General features: G+C 41.8%; 1 protein-coding gene across 1 annotated transcript in view; it reads left to right on the top strand.

Annotated features, from left to right (window-relative positions):
* Positions 1 to 1,637: 1,637 nt before the first annotated feature.
* Positions 1,638 to 19,453, top strand: part of ATXN1L (ataxin 1 like) — a 38,559-nt gene continuing 20,743 nt past the window's right edge. Inside the window, exon 1 of the mRNA XM_030204679.1 lies at positions 1,638 to 1,731. The gene's annotated coding sequence lies outside the window, so the exon portion shown is untranslated. The remainder of the gene's footprint in view (positions 1,732 to 19,453) is intronic.

Raw genomic sequence — 19,453 nt, 5'->3', positions numbered from 1 at the left:
CAATCTAAATCAGGACAAACAGACAGGACCAAAAAGGATAAGGGAAGGACAGACAGAAGCACACATAAGGATAACATAAGATAAAAGTTACAAGTCAGGAGTTGAAAGCAGCATCAAACAGGTAGGCCTTTAGCCCGGATTTAAAGGCAGCCAGGGATGGAGCTAGACGTAACGACTCAGGAAGCCCATTCCAGGCATAAGGTGCGGCGAGACAGAAGGAACGGAGTCTGGAGTTAGCGATGGAGGAGAAGGGTGCAATTAGGAGAGATATGCCTAGTGAACGGAGTTCCTGGGAAGGAGTGTAGGGAGAGATGAGGGTGGAGAGGTAGTGAGAGGCTGCAGAGTGAATGCACTTATAGGTTAATAAGAGGAGCGTGAACTGTATACGAAAACGGATAGGGAGTCAGTGAAGTGATTTCAGGAGAGGGCTGATATGGGCATAGCGACTTTGGCGAAATATTACTACTACTACTACTACTACTACTTAACATTTCTAGAGCGCTACTAGGGTTACGCAGCGCTTGAAGAGGAGAGAGATGGCTGAGCGGAAGACCTGTGAGAAGCAAGTTGCAGTAGTCTAAGCGAGAGGTGATGAGAGTGTGGATGAGGGTTCTGGTAGCGTGCTCAGAAAGGAGAGGGCGAATTTTGGCGATATTATACAGAAACAAACGAAAGGTTTTAGCAATCTGTTGAATATGTGCAGAGAAGGAGAGGGAGGAGTCGAAGATGAGCCCAAGGTTACAAGCAGATGAGACAGGAAGAATGAGCGTGTTGTCGACAGAAATAGAGAGTGGGGGAAGGGGAGAGGTTGGTTTAGGTGGGAAGATAAGGCGCTCAGTTTTGGACATATTGAGCTTCAGGTGGTGGTGAGATATCCAGGTAGCAATGTCAGAGAGGCAGGCAGATACCTTGGACTGGAATTCTGCCCAGATTACTGGTGTGGAGAGGTAGATCCTTTAAATTGTAAGCTCTCTGAGCAGGGACTGTCCTTCTATGTTAAATTGTACAGCGCTGCGTAACCCTAGTAGCGCTTTAGAAATGTTAAGTAGTAGTAGTAGTAGATCTGGGAGTCATCAGCGTGTGATGAGATCAAAGCACCAAGGGAGGAAGTATAGATGGAGAAAAGGAGAGGTCCTAGGAGAAAGAATATCTCTGCACCAATACAGGGAGTCCCTATAAGGAGCCCCTGCAAATGACAGAATGATTTACAGTTGAGGAAACCAGGACTTGGTCTGTGCTGCAAAAGCCGAAATCAAATGAAAAGGTTTCCAACAATAAAGAAGCGCAACGTGGACGCAGCAGCTGATCCCTGTCTTCACTTTGTTTTGGGTGTACGGGGTGGTGGATGTCGACTGCGCAGGAGGAGGCGGGGCTGAGCCGGGTTCAGTGTTCTGACGTCATGCTATCTTCTAACTTCCCTGGGTCTTTGCTTGGGGACGTCAGTGATGTGCGCCGGTTGTTGCCATGGCCGGTGTCGGAGGTCAGGGGTGAAGAGGCGGGGCTGATCCGGCTTCAGTTTTCTGACGTCATGCTATCTTCTATCCTCCCTGGTTCTTTGCTTGGTGACGTCAGTGATGTGCGCCGGTTGTTGCCACGGCCGGTGTCGGAGGTCAGGGGTGAGGAGGCGGGGCCGAGGGAAGAGTTCAGCAGCACGGCTCGCTCGGCCGAAAAGCAGTTTGGGCGAATCGGAGGCGCAACAGTGTCGGGAAACAACAACCATGAGATGTAATGGTGAGAGAGGGAGGGGGGGGGGGGGGGGGGGGGGGATGAGGGCTAAGACCGGGGAGGGAGGGGCACAGTGAGGCTGAGGGTAGTAGCAGGTGAGAGGGAGGGAAGGGTACCTGGGATGTGAGGCTGAGGGGGAACCCGGGTGTAGGCTGAGGGTGGTGGTAGTGGTGGTGGAACCAGACTCCTGGTCTTGATAATCTGATCAGAGTGAGAGAAAGAGGAACCCAAGGTCTTAGTGAAGAAAATAGGAGAATGGTACCTGGGGTATTTATTTATTTGTTGGGATTTATTAATGGCCTTTATGAAGACATTCACCCAAGGGAACAGTTTAACATCAAACTTACAATTTTGTTAACAGTATAACAATAGTAAAATAACCATAAATAAACATAAGTACAATACATGAGGGAAACTGAAACAGCATAAAAATATACACATTTAACAGCACTGGAATTCAAATACCAGAGATATAATACAATATTAGCATAATTTATTTATTCATTTGCTGTACTTGTATCCCACATTTTCCCACCTATCTGCAGGCTCAATGTGGCTCACAAAATGTTATAGCAACATGTACACATTATAGGATAAGAATTTCAAAATATAGATACAGATGGGTACATAGAATATCAAAGCAATCATATTAATGGAATAATAATTTTACAATTATTTCAAATAAGACTGCATAAGTAAATCATATTGGATTGAAAGATCAACATAACAATGATATCAGGACAAGATATAATATTCAGTCGTGAGGATGTAATTAGGATAAACAGGTAGGAGGGTTCCTTAATAGTTGTGATTGGAATAATTAGGAAGTCAGATCGTTATGGGGAATCTTTATTGTATGCCTAATACTAATGATGCACCTAATAAGCAGCATCAGAGCATTCATCTAACATAGATATGATGCTCAAGATTTTCTACAATACAGCTTACCATATAGCTGAGGGACCAAGAGCAGATATATGATGGGAACTAGATGACTGGTACAGACTCAGTATGATTAGATGGTTAGTTAAAGTCAAGGCAAGTTTGTTGTATGGTTAAGCAAGAGATGTTAGTGTGTGTAGCAAGCTAGTCCAGGTGCAGAATGAGTGTATAGTCAGTATGATTTCAGATTCACATCGGATATAGTAACATAGTAGATGACAGCAGATAGACCTGTATGGTCCACCCAGTCTGCCCAACAAGGTAAACTCATTACATAAGGTATGATGTGATATTAACCTACATTACCCAAACTGCAAAGGGCTAAAATACAAAACAACGTATGCATCCAGTTTCTCTTACATAAGCACACAACTATGGAATGGACTCCCGTATGCAGTGAAAACAATACATGACCACCTAAACTTCAGGAAATCATTAAAAACCCACCTCTTCAAAAAAGCTTACCCCACCGATCCAACATAAATCCCCACACCCAGCAACACAACATAATCAGTGATCGTACTGGACAATTTACTATCCTCTTTCCCCTCGACCCCATGATTCACTTCTACCTCTTTTGACCACAACACAATCTTGTATTTGTTATAAACTGAAATGGCAAACGCCGTTACGGTACTTTGTTAAGCCACATTGAGCCTGCAAATAGGTGGGAAAATGTGGGGTATAAATGTAACAAATAAATATTTCATATGTATACCTGATCTTGATTTGTCCATGCCATTTTCAGGGCACAGACCGTAGAAGTCTGCCCTGAAAATGGCAAGATAATTTTATTACTATGACAGTTTTACGTCTGTTGCCAGACTAATATATTTAAACACTAATTATACTCAGACGGCACTCACTATTAAAAAATGTTTATATAAAAAGATCATTGGGCAAATAAGACCATAAATCATATAAATATGTTCAATGTAATTGGTTTCCATATGTAGGAAATTATATGATCAAAAAATTATGTGTAAAATAGCCTTTAAAATTTGTACTGTGGTCCACAAAATAATCCATGGTCTGGCTCCAACCTACATAACCGAACTTATCAACTTACCAACTAGAAACATCATCGAATCATCAAGAACGTTTCTAAACCTGTATTACCTAAACTGTAAACAAATCAACATATGCATCCAGCTTTTCCTACATGTGCACCCAGCTCTTGAACGCATTACCTAGAAACATTAGAACTGTGAACACCCATCTAAAATTCCGAAATGACCTCAAGACTCACCTGTTCCGGAAAGCCTACCCAGCAGACCCAAACTAATTCATGAACAATGGATCACATCTATCGAACTTAGAAATGAACAATACCCCTTCCACATAATCCTATTACTTCAAACTGTACGAATTTTACCACTCCAGTTATATTTAAGTGTACCCTTATCCTACTCTGTATTGCTCACTAGAAGCTGTAGTCCCATCCCCGGATACTTATCAGCCTCATTGGGATTACTTCCCTCTATATGCTATTATATATTCGTCCCAGAATTGTATTCTCTTTTCCGGAACCTTATCAGCTTTCTTGCACCTACTGTTACTCTATTTTCCAGTCTGTATATATTCCCGGAGTTGGTACTCTCCTCCCTAGAACCTGTAAGCCACATTGAGCCTACTGCTATGCGGGAAAATGTGGGATACAAATGTAATAAATAAAATAAATAAATATTCCCACCAAGAATTATTTGTTTGAAAAAATAAATGTCCAACACAAAAAATATTAAATGTGAAATCCATAATAATTTTCTGTCAACTCTTTATTAAGTTTCAAAAATGTGAGTGTAAGAATCAGAGACAAAGTTGACAGAACCGTAGAACAATGCGTTCATTGGAGAAACGTCCTAATGGTTAGAGCAGTGGGCTTTGATCCTGGCAACCCGGGTTTGATTCCCAATGCAGCTCCTTGTGAGTTTGGGCAAGTCACTTAACCCTCCGTTGTCCCAGGTACCAAAACTTAGATTGTGAGCTCTCTAGGGACAGAGACAGTGCTTGCATCTAATGGGTACAGTACTGTGTATTGATTAGTAGTAGTAGAAATGCATCTCTTTCAAAGTTAAAGTTTCTTAACATTTATAAGAACAAATACAGTGTAATAAAAAAACAGCATCACCTGAGCAAGACTGGGCCCCTTTTACTAAGCTGTGTTAGGCCTAATGTGCTAAAACTTTCCGCATTTGTTGCCATGTATGTGCACTAATTGCCCGGTAAATATTTTTTGTATTTTGTTTTTGGTGGGGGCATAGATACACTAATCAGCACATTACCTCTACGCTAACTGATTAGTGTGTCAATAACGTGAGAGCCCTTAATTTCACCTATAGAGAAGGAGGTACTTCTTCCTACTGTAGTTTTTGTAATTCTAATGCTAACACGGCCTTTAATGAAACACATTGAAAAAAGCTCTTTATGATAGCTTTGCTAAAAATTACAGTTTTATTCAATTTAACAAGTGTGGAAAAAGAACTACAATTATATAGGAAAGTCCACAGCACCCAGAAACCATCCAATCAAAACAATGAAGAAAGCCATTGAAAACAATAAAAAAAACTCACTAAGCACTTTGGCCAGAGAAAATGAGTATGCGTTAAGCACACGCTTAAACCACTGCGAGTTGCTTTCCATCCTTACAGATAAAGGAATCTTATTCCAAAGGTCAGGAGCTATAACGAAAAACTGATAAGTTTCTGTAGAATGTGGGTCCCGATTTGGGACATAACGCTGGATCAGAGACGCAAGTTGTGAAGGGCTTAATGCATGGGAAAGGCCTGTGCTAAGCCCATTTCTTAGTGCAGCTGAAAGGACCCGTTAATCATTTATATGGCACTATCAACTTAAGTCCAATCATAAAATCTTTAATGTACTTATCTGGAAGAGAGAATCAAATTCTTGGGACAATGGTATTTTCCCCTGAAGTAGATGTTTCAAAACACTATCCCGTTTTGGTGAAGAGGATCATTTGTGATGATAATCGGGACCATCAATAATTAGTACTGGATTTAAAATTGAGAGAAGTACATTAAAGATTGTATGATTAGACATAAGTTGACAGTGCCATATACATGATTTAAAGATTGGACTGTGCATTCTTTGTTGGAGATATTTGATATTGCACATTCAATTGAAAACTGATTACATCTTGATCATATGTATATGATTTATGGTTTTATTTACAGATTTTCTTTAATATACTGATGGTTTGATGTGTGTTATAGTTTGAATTGCCATCCAGTTTTTGGGTCTTGGCTTTTTTAAAGTAATACATTTAGTAGCTAAGATTAAAAAAAAAAAAAAGAAGGGAAAAACGACAGAGATAATTTATGAAGTAACAACAACTGTAAACTGAAGTTACAGAGAAGTTACATTATACAGTGGGGGAAATAAGTATTTGATCCCTTGCTGATTTTGTAAGTTTGCCCACTGACAAAGACATGAGCAGCCCATAATTGAAGGGTAGGTTATTGGTAACAGTGAGAGATAGCACATCACAAATTAAATCCGGAAAATCACATTGTGGAAAGTATATGAATTTATTTGCATTCTGCAGAGGGAAATAAGTATTTGATCCCCCACCAACCAGTAAGAGATCTGGCCCCTACAGACCAGGTAGATGCTCCAAATCAACTCGTTACCTGCATGACAGACAGCTGTCGGCAATGGTCACCTGTATGAAAGACACCTGTCCACAGACTCAGTGAATCAGTCAGACTCTAACCTCTACAAAATGGCCAAGAGCAAGGAGCTGTCTAAGGATGTCAGGGACAAGATCATACACCTGCACAAGGCTGGAATGGGCTACAAAACCATCAGTAAGACGCTGGGCGAGAAGGAGACAACTGTTGGTGCCATAGTAAGAAAATGGAAGAAGTACAAAATGACTGTCAATCGACAAAGATCTGGGGCTCCACGCAAAATCTCACCTCGTGGGGTATCCTTGATCATGAGGAAGGTTAGAAATCAGCCTACAACTACAAGGGGGGAACTTGTCAATGATCTCAAGGCAGCTGGGACCACTGTCACCACGAAAACCATTGGTAACACATTACGACATAACGGATTGCAATCCTGCAGTGCCCGCAAGGTCCCCCTGCTCCGGAAGGCACATGTGACGGCCCGTCTGAAGTTTGCCAGTGAACACCTGGATGATGCCGAGAGTGATTGGGAGAAGGTGCTGTGGTCAGATGAGACAAAAATTGAGCTCTTTGGCATGAACTCAACTCGCCGTGTTTGGAGGAAGAGAAATGCTGCCTATGACCCAAAGAACACCGTCCCCACTGTCAAGCATGGAGGTGGAAATGTTATGTTTTGGGGGTGTTTCTCTGCTAAGGGCACAGGACTACTTCACCGCATCAATGGGAGAATGGATGGGGCCATGTACCGTACAATTCTGAGTGACAACCTCCTTCCCTCCGCCAGGGCCTTAAAAATGGGTCGTGGCTGGGTCTTCCAGCACGACAATGACCCAAAACATACAGCCAAGGCAACAAAGGAGTGGCTCAGGAAGAAGCACATTAGGGTCATGGAGTGGCCTAGCCAGTCACCAGACCTTAATCCCATTGAAAACTTATGGAGGGAGCTGAAGCTGCGAGTTGCCAAGCGACAGCCCAGAACTCTTAATGATTTAGAGATGATCTGCAAAGAGGAGTGGACCAAAATTCCTCCTGACATGTGTGCAAACCTCATCATCAACTACAGAAGACGTCTGACCGCTGTGCTTGCCAACAAGGGTTTTGCCACCAAGTATTAGGTCTTGTTTGCCAGAGGGATTAAATACTTATTTCCCTCTGCAGAATGCAAATAAATTCATATACTTTCCACAATGTGATTTTCCGGATTTAATTTGTGATGTGCTATCTCTCACTGTTACCAATAACCTACCCTTCAATTATGGGCTGCTCATGTCTTTGTCAGTGGGCAAACTTACAAAATCAGCAAGGGATCAAATACTTATTTCCCCCACTGTATAATATAAGAAAGGCCAGTTTGCTGGTCATTAGTTTCATGCACTGTCTTCTTGTTTTTATGCTCCTTGAAAGGTTAAACAACTATTCCCTAGTTTAACCGCTTGATCCCAATCATTATTTGATAAACTTCTATCATATCCCCCCTCGTTCTGAAGATCCTTAACCTATTTAGCCTTTTTGTTTCGTAAGGGAGGTGTTCTATCCCTTTTATCATTTTTGTTGCCCTTCTCTGAACCTTTTCTAGTTCCACTGTATCGAGATGTGGTGACAGAGAGGCACAATGATGTTCACAGTTTTACTATTCCTTTTCAGATAATCCCTAACATTGTGTTTTCTTTTTTAACATCCATAGCACACTGGTCTGAAATTTTCACAGTATTGTCCACAGTGACTAATATCTTGTCCTTGGGCAGTGACTCTTAATTTCAGAACCCAGTTGGGATTATTTTCCTGATTAACATCACCTGTTCACAATTAGATGCCCAGTCTCCTAGTCTTGCTAGATCTTTCTTGGATTCATTTTGTGTCACTTGTCATTGCTATATTAACTAGCCTAGGTGCCAGGACAGGCCCTGGACTAGTGACTTCTTTCCATTTGGATAATTGAACCTTCAGTCCTGTACTGTTTCCAGTTTCTTAGCCAGTTGGCCATGGCCTCCTGTTCCAAGGCTCTAATTTCCTAACGAGTCTCCCAAGAGGGATTTTGTCAAATGCCATCTGCACCTCCAGAATACAACACATTTTTTTGCTATATCTGCTGTGTCTCCACTTTCCCCCGGGTTATTCAGTTTTTCATGTACGTTCTTCTGTGGGAAGGCTTTAATTTTCTGTCAACTCTTTTTATTGAGTTTTTAAGAATATGAGTGTAACAATCGGAGACAAAATGTACAGAACTGTAGAGTAATGCCTCGGTATCAAAGTGAAAGTTTCTTTACATTTATAAGAACAAATATAAACAGTATAATCAATGTAAAAGAGAGATTCTTACAGGAAAAATTTGGAGTACCCTAACTCTCCCCAAATCCCCTCCCTTTCACTTTACTCTTCATTATCATATAAGAAGTGAAGGTTAGCATTGCTTATGAATTGGACTGTTAACTTTCACTTATTGAATTATTGAATTGAATTGAATCTGTTCAAAATTCTGCTGCACGACTAATATTCCGCCAGAGTCGTTATGCTCATATTAATCCTCTCTTCAAGTCACTTCACTGGCTTCCTATCCGTTTCCGCATACAGTTCAAACTCCTCTTATTGACCTATAAGTGCATTCACTCTGCAGCTCCTCAGTACCTCTCCACTCTCATCTCTCCCTACATTCCCCCCAGGGAACTCTGTTCACTGGGTAAATCTCTCTTATCTGCACCCTTCTCCTCCACTGCTAACTCCAGACTCCGTTCCTTTTATCTTGCTGCACCATATGCCTGGAATAGACTTCCTGAGCCGGTACGTCAAGCTCCGTCTCTGACCGTCTTCAAATCTAAGCTAAAAGCCCACCTTTTTGATGCTGCTTTTAACTCCTAACCCTTGTTTACTTGTTCAGAACCCTTATTTTATCATCCTCACTTTAATACTCCCTTATCTTTTGTTTGTCCTGCTTGTCCTAATTAGATTGTAAGCTCTGTCGAGCAGGGACTGTCTCTTCATGTTCAAGTGTACAGCGCTGCGTACGTCCAGTAGCGCTATAGAAATGATAAATAGTAGTAGAATTCTTGAATTTTCTCTGTTACTTTTGGAAAACGTGTATTTCTATTTTGCACAGTACAGTGGGAGATGTACTTCTGTTTCTCAAGTGTTGCTTAACTTCTTGGGGTTTCCAGTTCAGTTTGTTTCGGTCTCTTTCGGTTTTTAGTCTGTGATTGCTTATTTTGTATTCAATGAGGGTCTGTCTGTGTTTTGGCATGAGTGAGTGACTAAGATCAGATATTCTGCTTTTTTGCTTTTAGGATCTGTGCATCCCAGTAGGATGTCTGTTGTGTTCTGACACGCTTCACTGTTTATATTGTCCGTATTCATAAGCAGGGTTGTTGCTGTTTATGTTGTGGGCATTAATAATGGTTTGGTAGGGCTGTTGCTATGTATGACTTGAAAATGTTTTTTTCCAGGTTTTTATGTTACTTCATGGGGTCCCTGGTAATGGAGGGAGCTTTTGTCACTGTTAAGGTAATCCTGTTCAAAGAAAATGAAAAATTCAGCTCACAATATTTGAGATTTAGCGTCATTCTAAACATTTATGAACAAGTAATAAAACTACTGCATTTGAGTGATAATTAATTAAAAATGTGTCAGGATTGTGAAAAATTACAGAAGGACCTTACGAGACTGGGAGACTGGGCGGCTAAATGGCAGATGACGTTTAATGTGAGCAAGTGCAAGGTGATGCATGTGGGAAAAAAGAACCCGAATTATAGCTACGTCATGCAAGGTTCCTGTTACGCTCTGCTACACTTCTCCAGGATGGGTTGGTTTCTGTTTCCTAACCTAGCAGCTGTCATCCGGGTTGGATCATGGACAGCAGCCATCTTGGCTAGCTCAGGAGGGGGCAGCCATCTTGGAGTAACGAGGTCAGGAAGGAAGCCCATATTTGGATGTAGGCACCTCTGCTGATGGGGGCAGCCATCTTGGAACAGCTGCTTATGGTTGAGCCTAATTCCTGCTCTATTTAAAGCCCTGTTTCCAGTCCTTCCATGCTTCGGCTTCTATTCGCTTAGAGGTTGTGGTCTTCATCTGTTCCTGTGTTCCTGACCTTGGATTGTTTACTGACCACGCGTTGTGTTGCTGCCTGCCCAGACTTTCGGATTGCTCTCTGTTTTGCTGCTTGATTGACTCTTTGCTCCTGGACTTTGTCTACCTGCCTGCCAGCCTGGTCAGCGGTTGTGCAACCCTGCCGGTTCCAGAAGTCCTGGTGGCCGCCTGCACCTGGGGGCTCAACTCCCAGGGAACGGTGGTCGCTCCCCAGGTGAAGCTAGGGGTTGTCTGGCTGCCTGATAGAGTGCGGTGCCACTTCATCTTCGCCGTGCTCAGTCGGGGCACAAGGGCTCACATTCACCAGGTCATAACAGTTCCACGTTAGGAGTTACGGACCAAGAAAGGGATCTGGGTGTCGTCGTCGATAATACACTGAAACCTTCTGCTCAGTGTGCTGCTGTGGCTTGGAAAGCGAATAGAATGTTGGGTATTATTAGGAAAGGTATGGAAAACAGGTGTGAGGATGTTATAATGCCGTTATATCGCTCCATGGTGCGACCGCACCTTGAGTATTGTGTTCAATTCTGGTCGTCGCATCTCAAGAAAGATATAGTGGAATTGGAAAAGGTGCAGCGAAGGGCGACTAAAATGATAGCGGGGATGGGTCGACTTCCCTATGAAGAAAGACTAAGGAGGATAGGGCTTTTCAGCTTGGAGAAGAGACGGCTGAGGGGAGACATGATAGAGGTATATAAAATAATGAGTGGAGTGGAACAGGTGGATGTGAAGCGTCTGTTCACGCTTTCCAAAAATACTAGGACTAGGGGGCATGCGATGAAACTACAGTGTATTAAATTTAAAACAAATCGGAGAAAAAATTTCTTCACCCAACGCGTAATTAAACTCTGGAATTCGTTGCCGGAGAACATAGTGAAGGCGGTTAGCTTGGCAGAGTTTAAAAAAGGGTTGGACGGTTTCCTAAAGGACAAGTCCATAAACCGCTACTAAATGGACTTGGGAAAAATCCACAATTTTTGCAAATAACATGTATACATTTTTGAAGGTTGTTTCAATTTTTTGGATCAGAGTGAGTGATGAGTCTAGCGGTATCTCAAGATTCCTGACCTGTGATTTTAGGGGGAGTTCAACTTAATGATGATACCATTGGCCAAACTACTATCAAACCAAAACCTCAACCCATACATACACACAGACGACGTAACGATCTACATCCCATTTAAACAAGATTTAAAGGAAATTTCCAGTGACATCAACCAAAGTCTACACATCATGCATTCATGGGCGGATGCATTCCAGCTGAAACTCAATGCAGAAAAAACCCAATGCGTCATACTCACCTCTCAACATAACACGAACAAATTCACCACCATTAACACACCAAAATTGAATCTTCCAATTTCGTACACCCTAAAAATTCTAGGAGTTACCATTGACCGACACCTAACACTGGAGAGCCATGCCAAAAACACAACTAAGAAGATGTTCCACTCAATGTGGAAATTAAAAAGAGTAAGACCTTTCTTCCCAAGGACCGTCTTCTGTAACCTGGTACAATCAATGGTACTCAGCCACCTAGACTATTGCAATGCACTATACGCTGGATGCAAAGAGCAAATAATCAAGAAACTTCAGACAGCCCAGAATACTGCAGCTAGACTCATATTCGGTAAAACAAAATATGAAAGTGCTAAACCCCTACGAGAAAAGCTACACTGGCTCCCACTTAAAGAACGCATCACGTTCAAATTATGCTCCCTAGTTCACAAAATCATTCACGGAGATGCCCCAGCCTACATGTCAGACCTGATAGACTTACCACCCAGGAATACTAAAAAATCATCCCGCACATTCCTTAATCTTCACTTCCCTAACTGCAAAGGTCTAAAATATAAACTAACGCATGCGTCAAACTTCTACCTGAGCACACAAGTATGGAACGCGCTGCCACGCAACTTAAAAACGATTTATGAACTAACCAACTTCCGCAAACTACTGAAGACCCATCTCTTCAACAAGGCATACCACAAAGATCAACAAATGTGAATCCCTCCACATATATCCGGAATTGTCTTACAATATTTGTTTGCTATATTACTACCATGTTTTATCATCATCATGTTCCCCTATATCCTTTTGTAACACAAAATGTCTATTTACTTATTTATTTCCACCATTCATGATGTATTGTAAGCCACATTGAGCCTGCAAAGAGGTGGGAAAATGTGGGATACAAATGCAATAAATAAATAAATATTTTGAAGTTGGGTATTTGTCCACTTGTGTTTGGTATCCAAAGAATCTCTGTTTTATTTGGGTTCAGGCAAAGTTTGTTGTTGTTTGCCCATTCCTGAGTTGCGGCTAGGCAGGCAGTCAGTTTACTCAGAGCTGTGGGTAGATCTTGTTCAGTGGATATGAGTAGTTGCACATCTTCAGCATAGATGTAGAATTTTGTGTCCATTGATCAAAGCAGCTCAGCCAGAGGCTAGTGGTAGATATTAAATAAAACGGGAGACAGTATGGATCCCTGTGGCATCCCACAGTCCAGTGCCCAAAGTGATGATGTGTTGTTGCTGAACAGAACTGATTGTTGTCTATCTGACAGATAGGATTTGAACCAAGTAAATACTGTGCCACTGATACCTGTTTCTGCCAGTCTTGTAAGCATGATATTATGATCCACAGTGTCGAAGGCTGCCGAGAAATCAAGTAGCAGTAGTATCAAGGCAGATCCCCTGTCGTGGTTTATGTGCAGATCATCAAGAGAGGACACAAGAACTGTCTCTGTCCTGTACCCAGGTCTGAAGCCAGATTGACATGGGTCTAGCCAATTACTTTCAGTTAGCCGGTCATTGAGTTGACTGCGGACTGTCCGTTCTATAAGTTTTGCCAGGAAAGAAATGTTAGAGACTGGTCGGTAGTTTTCAAGCTTGTCCTGGTCTAGTGAGCTTTTTTTCAGTAGGGGGCTCACCACTGCCTTTTTTTTTTTTTAGTGTTGTTGGCAGCTACCCTTTCATAAGAGAAGAGTTAACAATTTTAGTGACCCCCTTCAATGAGGCATGTGCTCACTTGTTTTACAGTCTTTGCTGGGCAGGTTGTAGGCCGAAGACCTTTCTGGATATTTTTAAGTTCTTCCCCTGTGACCTGGTTGAATGAGTCCCAGATGGCTTTCCTGGCGGGGAAGAGGCAGTGTTCTCTTCATTAGCTGGTAGGAGCTTTGATGGGACTGTCTGTAGGTCCCGATGGAGACCCTTAATTTTGTTGGCAAAATAAGTTGTGACTGGGAAGGCTGGTTTTGTTGTGGGGTTTGCAGTAGGCTCTTTACTATTTTAAATAGCTGCTTGGTTGAATTTGCAGCTTGTTCTATGTGTTGACAAAAATATTGTATTTTGGCTGCTGTTACGGCCTGGCTGTACATTGTCATGTGTTTCTTACAGTTGAGCCTGTCTTCATCTAGATGAGATTTTCTCCATTTTCTTTCAAGTTGATGTCCTTCACGCAGTTCTGGGGAAAACCACGGGGAACGTTTGTGGAGCAAAGGACCTTCTTTAGAGGGGCTGTTTCTTCTAATTCCATTGCTAAACATTCATTCCATGTACCAACTTGTTCTGACCCTGTCATCATCTTTTCATCCACATGGGGGTAGGACAAGGCTTCTAGGAAGTTTTCAGCAGTTGTATTTCTTATGTCTCAGATTTTCTTCCAAACTTTGATTGGGCCCATCTGTTTTATGTAGGCCTTAATAGAAAATTTGATTAGGAAATGATCAATCCATAATAGGGGTGTTATCTGTATGCCAGCAGCCTTGTGTTCCAAGATGTCAACCTCTGCAGAACACCAAGTCTAGCATATGGCCTTTTTCATGGGTTGGAGATTTGATTTCCTGAATGAATCCTAGAGCTGCCATCGTATCATGGAAGGCAGCAGTAGTCGTGTCTGGGGTTTCCCATGATCAGTAACCTAGGTAGCTCAGGGTTACCTCAGTCAGCAAATTTAACAGTTCTTGCACAGATGATATGGTGTTGTGTGGTGCTCTGTAGACCATGGTTCTTTGTCTCCCAGCTGGATTAGCAGACATTCTGACTCAGACAGGTAGGGAATAGAGACTCTGCGCAGTTTGATTGTCTCACAGATCAGGACCGCTACCCCTTCACCCTGCTTCCCTTGTCTTGGTTGATGCAGGATAGTGAATCCTGTGGGGCATAGTTCAGCCAATGGTGGTACTCCAGTTTTATCCAGCCTGTCTACGTGGTATTCATTGATGACATCATGGGTCATAGGAAATTTTGAATTGATGTACTGTGCTGCCTCGCAGGTTTTACCCTACAAGTCATGGTTATAAAAGACGTAATCAGTGTGGTAGTCTGGCTGCTTTCAGACATGTCTCAACTTCATTTTATTTATTTACAGTATCTTGATGGTAAGGGCCATTACTGGTTTTCATGCGATTTACAATAAACGAACAAAGAAGATAAAAGAAAAAATATTGTAGGCAATAGGAAGGGAAGGAAAAAGTACTTTAAAGCAATGTCATGGGAGTGTAAGTTTAGGCTATGTGATTTGGGAGCAGAGCCTAGGCTGGGAGCTGTCAATCAGTGTGCCGTCATCACATGATCCCCCAACTCATTAGCATTTTGCTGATATCAAATTTGCAAATATTTCTTCAGCCCACCAAGTGACCACTGTTTCTCAGGAAATATTTTAAGAAACATTTGTGCTCCATAATGTTGGTTTCAGATTTTATTTTGTGCTTATCTTTCAGTAAAAGTGAAAGACCCATGTTGGTTTTGTTTGTATATTTTGTCTCTTCCTCTAGGTGACTTGAGTTTTGTTCCTGGCCAACAAACTGTACAGTCACCCCTGACACAGGCATGGATGTACCAAAACATGTTGGACCAATGATTTACTACTAGGAGCGACTTGACATATATACTTCATCACTAATTGATTATAGTTAACATCTAATAAACTGATTTGTACCTGCTGGTTGATTGCCGCTGCTTTTCTGTTGCTTCGTTTCTTGCTGCATGGGACTTGTTGCCGCTCTTGCTTTTCTGCATTGTGATTGTAAAATATTCAGGATCAAAGCTGGGAGAATTTGAAGGTGGTACAGTAGAACTTCATTATAAAGGACTTCTGGGGACTTATAAAAATTGTCCCTTATATTCAAATTTTGCATTAATGAACTTGTTTCCTCAATCAGAACTCACAGCCTACTGATTTTTCATCCTCTGTTTATTGTTAATAACAAAACATACAATATATTTAAATGCAAAAAAGTTTAACAACGCTTACATTTCAGTTGATAGTCCAATAGAGATGTTTAAGACTACGCTTACACTTAGTTAGGAATAAGTCGGTGTCGAAAGTGTGCTGCAAAGCCACTTCGCTGTCACTGACAGTGTAAAGATAGTGCTGTAATGTCTCCAAGGCCGATGCAGCATTCAGAAAAGTGGGAATGGCCTCCACTTCCAGTAGTCTCAGCCATATCATCATCTGATTCATCCTTTGTTGATACGTCTTCTATGATGTCGTCAGTTGTCTGTTCACAATTCTTGATGTTGACGTAATCCATGAATTTGCTGTTCGCAGACAAGAAACGGGATAGTAACATATACATAGTAACATAGTAGATGACGGCAGAAAAAGACCTGCACGGTCCATCCAGTCTGCCCAACAAGATAACTCATATTTGCTACTTTTTGTGTATACCCTACTTTGATTTGTACCTGTGCTCTTCAGGGCACAGACCGTATAAGTCTGCCCAGCACTATCCCCGCCTCCCAACCACCAGCCCCACTTCCCAACCACCGGCTCTGGCACAGACCGTATAAGTCTGCCCAGCACTATCCCCGCCTCCCAACCACCAGTCCCGCTTCCCACCACCGGCTCTGGCACAGACCGTATAAGTCTGCCCCGCCTCCCGATCTTGACTAAGCTCCTGAGGATCCATTCCTTCGGCACAGGATTCCTTTATGCTTATCCCACGCATGTTTGAATTCCGTTACCGTTTTCATTTCCACCACCTCCCGCAGGAGGGCATTCCAAGCATCCACAACTCTCTCCGTGAAAAAATACTTCCTGACATTTTTCTTGAGTCTGCCCCCCTTCAATCTCATTTCATGTCCTCTCGTTCTACCATCTTCCCATCTCCGGAAAAGGTTCGTTTGCAGATTAATACCTTTCAAATATTTGAACGTCTGTATCATATCACCCCTGTTTCTCCTTTCCTCCAGAGTATACATGTTTAGTTCAGCAAGTCTCTCCTCATACGTCTTGTAACGCAAAACCCATACCATTCTCGTAGCTTTTCTTTGCACCGCTTCAATTCTTTTTACATCCTTAACAAGATACGACCTCCAAAACTGAACACAATACTCCAGGTGGGGCCTCACCAACGACTTATAGAGGCAAGTCATCTTCGTTGTCAACATCTATTGCACTACTTGAATCTTCAGTGTGTGGTGCATCGTGAGTGACACACAAAGTCTTATGGAAGCAAGCTTTACTAAAGCAGTTTGCAACTGTCTTCTGAGTAATAGAGTTCCAAGCTGAACGTAGCATTTGCATTGCATCAAGAATATTTATTTCAAAGTTAGTTTTGTTTTTAACACTCTCAATTAAACGCTTCGCTACCAGTCACCTATACTTCACCTTGAAGTTCTTTATTAGTCCCATATCACAAGCGTGACGAGGCTTTCATTGCAGAAATGCTAGCATTACAGCATCCATATTCTTTACTTTCGGATGCACTGGGCAGTTGGCCACGCGAATCAGTACACTCCGTTTCTGTGCCTTAAATCGTTCAGTTTCATTAGCCAATCAGTGAAAATCTCTGAAGTCATCCAAGCCTTTTTGTTGAAAGTGTACTTGGTCGGTAGTGTTTTAGCGTTTTAAAGCAGCGAGGTCACTCGAACTTGCCAGTGATTAACAGTGGCAGTTTTTCACTGCCATCCATATTTACTCAAATATTCTATGACATGCATCACCTCTGAAGCACATGGTTTTATCAGGAAGTAAACGGAAAAAAATGCCCATCTCATCTGCTTTAAAGATATCATGTGGGGTCGTATGATGGTAACAGGTTTCCGAGATTTGATGTCATCCATTAGCTGACAATGTCCTCGTCCAGTCCAGCCGCTTTACCACACACTTCACGAAACACAATTCCATGCCAGTCTTTGAATCTGTTAAGCCATCATCTGTTGCACTGAAATACATCGTTCATTAATTTCTTGGCAAACTTATCCGCTTTTTCACGCAGCAGTGGACCATTAACTGGAATGTTCTGTGATCACGCCAAATGAAACCACTTCAACAGCACCGATTTGACGTTGTCGAATGCTGCCGTTTGTAAGTGCTTTTTACTTGCTGACGCTTCATATGCTTGCTTTAGCTTTTCTCTTTCCTGCCTTATCGAATTTACTGTTTGTTTTGCAAGATTAAGCCTGACACATACGACTGACTGTTTTCGACCATTTTCAATGTCATTTATTATAGGGATTTTCACTTCCAAATCTAATGCAGTATGTTTATATTTGTCGGACATCGTTCTACACACTGCTGTGTTAGGACCAGCCATCAGTCAGTTCACTAGTAGTTGCAACTGCTATATCGGTCTCTCTTATATACATGGTTCAATGAAGCCTTGGGACTGTGTCAACGGGCTCTTATAACCAAACTAAAATACATGGGATGTCTATTCTCTCAGCCAGGACTAAACTTTAGTCCACTATATCCGAGTGTCTCTTATATTCAGGTCCCTGAACGAAGTTCTGCTGTATATAGAGGGCAGAGAAATATGTTTTGTTGCATTTGGAGTAATAATGTAACCCACAACTGTGTGTCACTGTTTTTAGTAGGAGTAATACATTCTACTAACTCCGCTCTGTACCATATTATGATCCCTGCTATTCTTTTTTTTCTTTATGGCAGGAATTAACATTTGTTTGAAACCCGTGGGACAGTCTTTAGTTGAGTCTTTGCCAAGCCAGGTTTCCTGTAATATGACTGCGACGTGGTTTATCATTCTTTCAGTGAAATCTGGGTTTCTGTTTTTATGTCCAAAACTGACAGTGTCAAGCCCTGGATGTACCAGCTACTAATAGAGAAAGATTTTATTTTATAGCTGTTAGTAGTGTATTATACAATGTGGTTATAAGGAGCCGGAATAAACTACACTGCACTGGTGATGAAATACAAGCATCTCATATTTTTCCACCTTTCCTGATTTCATTGTACTTTATCTCCCCTGATCTGGCCAAAGTCTTATAGTGCATTTTCCCTTCCCTTCTCCCTCTGATCCTTCTACCCTCTATACTGACATTGTAATTGTAATTGTTTGCTCAGTTCATTATAAGCCGCTTTGAGGCTGCTTTAAGTGGTATTAAGAGGGGTATAAATGTTCTGAATAAATAAAATATTCATGTGTAACTAGTTCTCTGATCGAGAGGGGCTAATGGTTATCCTGGAGACAGGTACACATGTTATTTGTTGGTGTCTGTGACCAAAATATGAATCCCCTTCACTAGTTTCTCCCCATGCACACAGAAGATAAATGATCCCTATAGGCAGGCTGGATAGGCCAGCACAACCAATGGAAGAATGACCAATGGAAGCTTGAATTGGATTTATTACTTATAACCCGCCCTTATCCAGGGCAGTGAACAAAAATAAGCCTGTTGAGATTTGTATAAAAAATCCATTTATCGGGCCTTCTCAGGTGCACAGTCTACCTTAAACTATGCAGGTAAAGTGGACTATAGGCGGGGGTACAAATGTAATAAATAAATAAATATTAAAATTAAAAACAAAGTAAGTACCAAATTTCCTCAAAGTATGTACAGTCCTTGAAAGACAAGAAATGACCTGAATTCTGATGCTAGGGGTAGGAAGGAAACTGACTCTTGAGTCTGACTGAAACAGAAAACTGAAGACAAAGACCTTATGGCGTATCCAGTTTGCCCATCCATGTCATCTCGCTTAGAGACCCTGCGTTCTTGTCCTAAATTGTTTTGGATTTATATACGTTTTTCGTCTCCATCACCTTCATTGGGAATTCATTCCAAAATTCACCATCCTTTCTCTGAAGAAGTATTTCC

The sequence above is a fragment of the Microcaecilia unicolor genome, chromosome 5, assembly GCF_901765095.1.
Source record: "Microcaecilia unicolor chromosome 5, aMicUni1.1, whole genome shotgun sequence".
NCBI lineage: Eukaryota > Metazoa > Chordata > Amphibia > Gymnophiona > Siphonopidae > Microcaecilia > Microcaecilia unicolor.
This window is presented reverse-complemented; position numbering and strand designations above follow the sequence as displayed.